Raw genomic sequence first — 5,941 nt, 5'->3', positions numbered from 1 at the left:
ACGAAAAATGTTCAAAAGGGGGAAGGGGATGTTATACTGGGGTTTTCAGCTTTGGGAAAACGGTTTAGAAATGACATTAATAATGAAAATGAGGTTATCCACTAATCTTATAGGTGTTTATAGTGATGGTACAGATGTGTTGTAAATATTAGAAGTTAACCAAATCGAAGAAAATAAGTTTCGTCAAGGTTCGAAATTTATTTGAATGAAATACGGTCCAAGCTATAATATCCCGTATAGGACCAGGAAATTGAACTGTCCAACATGAGCAAATTTACCCGAGCCCAGAGAATTTGATCATATCCAAGGATGGAAATCAAGAGCTCAGTGTATACAAGGGATGAAGTCCCGAAATGATTTGAGACGAAAAAGTGTGACGACGATGATTGCAAATAATATTTTGTGTATGCCCAACCATAGGGTTGCTGGATCAGAAAGCAATATCATATGATTATGATAATGAGTATATGAAGTGTGTTAGAGGTGATTAATATTTAAGTAAAATGAGATCAAGAAATTAATTATATGGATAGTTGGTTAAATATTGCAATAAAGTGGGAGAGTAAGGAATTAATTTTGGTATTATTGGATGAAGGAATAAATGTTATGGTAATAATAACATTTCCACGGCTTTGTAGTAAGTGCAGCTAAATGACTAAACTTGTAGGTGGAGGGATATCCTTTAAGATAAGAAAGTCTTTCATGAAAAGTAAGAATAAAGTGGACCCCATTAACCACTAAATGTTGTAAGCATTGTCATTTTACTTTGGTTTGAGACATATATATATGTATATATATGAGTGCAGCTTCAACGTGCAAGATATGTAGAGATATGCAAATGTAATTCTTCTTTCCTTAGTTTAGAGGAAGTTAGAGGTGGGCAGCAACTTTGGCTTGTTCCAAGCCAAAAGAGTAACGTGAAAGCCTTTTCAAGCAGCAACGTTATTCAATTTCGTATCGGGTTTCGTTCACCGCTTGCATCTCGTTGTTCCATTTTATCGTGTTGTTGAATCCGAGCTTTCTTTGTAGTGAAGTAAGGTGTAAGAAGAGTAGTTCTTGGCATATAAGGTAATAAATCCTCTCTCCTAGACATATTTGAATTATCCAAATCGTATCTACATTTCTAGATGAAAGGACTATGAAAGTTATATTAGAAATCAGATAAATTGTTGTTATCGTATGGGTTGTTTGGTGGCTGTTTTGGAACTTGTTATTGTTGTTAATAGTGTTGAGAAATTTCAGAATGAAGATGGGGTTTAAAACTATTGTTTGACTGACAAGCGAGCTTGCCGCTCGTCGCATTATTGATTGAATTATTGAAACTATTTTTATATTGTTGAGGGTCAGATCGATGGGATTAATTATTGATGTTGTTAATATGGTTATTGGTATTGTTGTTGATGATTATGCCGAGTTGAATTCTCGGGGTTTGTTGAATTTATAAAGGAAATGCCGTCCGAATTTCTATAAATGACGTGCTAGCTTAAGGTTGGATTCCTAAGTACCTATAGCTAATGTTTGGTATCTACTAACATTGTTGTAGATCTAGGGAAGCCTGAGACTTAAGTTTGGATTAGCTTAAGAAGCGGACGAGGTATGTTAAGGCTATTCCCTTTTCTTCTTTTGGCATGGTCTATATGAAACAAACGGACAACGAACGTATAAACTCCAAAGAATCTCCTATTCTTAGAAATACTAGAATGGCTAATGTTCTTGATTTCCAGAAGCTATTTCATTATGTCCTCCTACGTGTCTATGATTCTTGAAGTCCTATTTTGATATAATCCATAGTGACATTCGAGGGTGCTTCCAGGTTATTCAAAAAGTTTCACAAATAATCTTATGAGTCTCACTTGTATTCATTTGCTTCTATATATATGTATACACTATGTTACTTCACCGAATCCCTTACTAAAGGGCCGGGTACTGTATATATTTACATTTCACCGAGTCCCTTACTAAAGGTTCGGGTACGGTATATATTTACATTTCACCGAGTCCCTTACTAAAGGGTCAAAAGTGTACATATTTACATTTCACCAAGTCCCTTACTAAATGTCCTACTCGTATATATTTACATTTCACCGACAGTCCCTTACTAAAGGGCCGGTACGTGTATATATTTACATTTACCGAGTCCTTGATTAAAGGGCCGAATACGGTATATATATTTCACCGAGTCCCTTACTAAAGGGCCAGGTACGGTATATATTTACATTTCACCGAGTCCCTTACTAAAGGCCAGGTATGGTATATATTTACATTACTAGTCTTTGCCTTCAGGGCTATTTACATTATTATTCTCTGCCTTCAAGGCTATTCATATTACAGGTTGTTTCTCGTACTTTCATTATGACTTATATGTCATTCCTTATGATTACGCCCGCCTACATACCCGTACATTATGACCGCATCGACGTCACTTTCACCTCGGGGGCGTTGTGTTTCATGCCACACAGCCCATATTGCTTTTTGCAGAAGAGTTATACTGTAGCTTGACTATAGGATGTCCTGGCTATCACCAGATTAGTAAACTCCATTCTGGCCTGGATTTTGGCCGAGTCGAGTATTTTTTTGATTTGGTTAGACGCATTATGGGTAATGGTTGGGCCTCCGTCCCAAATTGTGTTTTGATATCATGTTCTACATTAGAGACTTTGTGCAAGTAGTCATATATACAAGGCTGTTTTTGTAAGTGTTTCTATGTAAGCGACATATCATTTTGCATTACTTTTACGGATTCATATTATTACAGACTTTAATTGATTTACGAAAGACGAAAAGAATATTTTGAAAAGCTTTCATTATGCATATCATTTCATGATTAAGAGTCCAGTAAGATTATGAGTATAACGAGAACCAGCGGGTTCGTTCGGCTCTATGTAAGGGTCGGGTGCTCATTATGCCCTATCGTGATCAGCGTGACATTAAATTTGGGTACGGGGCTCGATTTTACTGGAGCGACATGAGATTTACCGATATTCGATTTTAGTTTCAAAATCAGCCTAATCGAGGGAATGCATGGACTTTGTCGTCCCCCAAAGTGGTAACGGGGAGAACCCCTTTGCAAGCGGCGATCCGGGTCCCGTCCGGTTGTCACAAAGATTCGGGATGAAAAGTACATAGACTTCACGAGTCACACTGGGTTGTGCTATCGAGATGTCGATATTTCTTTCCAGGGTACATATGTACACATCATTTGCATGGCATTGCATTGCATTCATGCACTATTGCATTGCATTGCATTATTGCTTGATTTTGAGATGTTTTGGTGTTGTACTTGTGATTATTGGATTCGGACTTGATACATTCAGACTTGGCACATTTGGGATTAGATGCTTCACTTAGGCGATGACGTGTACTTGGATTCAATTACATTTGATTTATACTTGTTGGTTTGTCTGCTTATCTGCTTTATTATCTGGATTGTGTTAGTTATGTTTAGTTGGCCGATGACGTCACTAAGCATCGTTGTTTTGTACCGACCCACACTTGCTATATTCTTTATGAATGACCCAGCATCGTGTCGATCCGCTTCATATACATGTGGTCGATAGTCGTGCTCGACATTCGAGTCCCCAGAAGTAGCATAGCCGTTCGCTACCTTGAAGACCTCTCTATCATTATGTCCTACTTCTATTCAGAGACATAGACACTTTATGTATTATTATTTCAGACTTGTATTATTTACCTTTTAAATGCTCTTGTATTAGTCAGACTAGACCCTGGGGTTATTATTATTATTCCGCACTATTCTACGTATATATATATATATATATATATATATATATATCGTGAGACTTACCTATTTATTCTATTCCATCGTTCGATTTAATTATTTATGTCTAAATTATTATCAAGTTATGGTTCGCTTATCGAGGCGGGGAGGTAAGTGCCCGCACAATTATGCCAAAAAATAGGTTGCGACAAGTCGGTATCGCAGCCCTAGGTTACCCAAATGCCTATAATACAAGAGCGTGTCTAGTCGAGTCTCATGGATCATTACGATGAGCTCCATACCTATCTGCGACAGGCTATAAGACATTTAGGAAATCTCACTTTCTTTTCATTCTTCGTGCTAATTTTATCTAATTGGTATCTGAAAAGGTCAAATTAGTATATGACTCTTATTTCTTCTCTCACAGATGGTGAGGACTCAAGTTACGATGGCCCAAGGTCAGGTTCCAGAGCTCACAGTTATGGCTGACACCCGCTGGCGAGCGATAGCTAGAGGGCGTGACAGAGAGAGAGGCCGTGGGTCGCGCGTCGCTAGGTACGCTCTCGCGATAGTAAGGCGGTTAGCCGAGAGAGGTCTCCATCTCCGTGCCCGACTATCACCGGACAGGCCAAGCCGCAGAGGGGCGGTTGGCCCGCATAAACCCGCCCAAGGTTACTTCCCGGCCGTGCTGACACTATGGCTGATTCACCATCTTGATACCCAGGGCAATCGGTGTTACTAGTCCCGGGAGGGGTTCACGACTGAGTTGGGGCACGACCCGAGCGGACCCACGCGGAGCATATCTCGCGAGCTAGGCTCCATCACGAGATACCCGTCCTAGTGATGAATAGGCCCAGGAGGCACTATTAAGGACCGATTCCGATCGGACCTTTTGGGAGATTCGGAAGTTGAGCGCCGAGGTTTGCGGGACTTCTTTCCCAGGACGCTAGAGTTTATTTTTATATGCACGAGTTGTCGCACATGGGACCGTGGAGAACCCCGAGTTATTATGTTCCACCGCCCTTTGCGCACGCGAAGACGGCGGGAGGTATTTCGTGGTCACAGCACGCAGTCCCTTCTTGACCCAGACCGCACCGGCCTTCCCCGAAAAGTGTCCTGATCTTTGCAAGAGGCGTGTAGGGAGGAGTTTTTGCATCTTGAGCAAAGAGGCATGTCTTTGGAGTCCTATGTAACCCGCTTCCTGTATTTGGCCTGCTATTCTACTCTTTTGATCCCTACCGGGGGCCGACAGATTCGGCATTTTGTCGGGTACTGGCCGGTTTCTGCCGCATTCCTTGTCTTTAGACGGAGTCTATGGTGGCTTCCTTCCACCATTATCGAGTATGTTTCTACGTATGAGGGCGCCGAGTACCGGGTAGTGACAAGAGGCCACGTCGTATCGACACCCCGTTTGGGGGTCATGGTTCGAGGGCAACTTGGCTGGCTGAGGCCAATCCCGCCCATATTCCGGTAATCCTATTCATTCTCGCATTGCAAGCCTCTCTAGCGAGCCACCCAGTGGGCAGAGAGCTCCGAGAGTTCGTTCTCCACCTCGAAGGACGTGTCGCTTATCCGAGTCTTCAGCTTCTATGTATCAAAGATTCGTCTCCTATTGCCTGTTATTTTTGTAGAGAGGTTGGGCACGTTGCTAGGAGATGTCCCCAACCCAGGCGAGATTATCAGCCGCCGACTACTCCTATATCATCTCGTGGTCGATGTGGGACTTTTGTAGCAGGCGGCGCCGGGGTCGGCCACCGTAGTTTCTCACGGTCTCTGCAGAGGTGTTCCCAACCGCCCAGAGGCCGGTTCTCGAAAGAGAGGGGGGATCTCGCATCGGGCAATGCGGAGCCCATTATTACTCATTTCCCGTACTCGGGTGCGCAGGTCTCAAACGCCGTGATTTCGGTGTACCATTTCGTCATTCATCATAGAGCGCTTCGTATTATTTGATCCCCGGGATTCACCTATTCGTACGTATCCGCATTTCATGCCGTTGGTTAGGATTTTTCTCTCGTGATAGCATAGATATATCCGTTCATGTGTCTACTCTGGCGGAGATTCTCGCGATTGTCGATCGAGTTCACCGATCTTATTTGGTTACTTTATAATGGTACAGACACTTGGGTAGATTTAATGATTCTCAATGGGGGACTTTGATGTTATATTGTATGTCCCGGGTTTCTCCTTATACGATCTTGGATTTCCAGATATCGCCTTAAACCA

This window comes from Lycium ferocissimum, chromosome 6 (genome assembly GCF_029784015.1).
Source record: "Lycium ferocissimum isolate CSIRO_LF1 chromosome 6, AGI_CSIRO_Lferr_CH_V1, whole genome shotgun sequence".
In the NCBI taxonomy this organism is placed as follows: Eukaryota; Viridiplantae; Streptophyta; class Magnoliopsida; order Solanales; family Solanaceae; genus Lycium; species Lycium ferocissimum.
The sequence above is the reverse complement of the archived record's forward strand: the minus strand, read 5'-3'. Positions refer to the sequence as shown.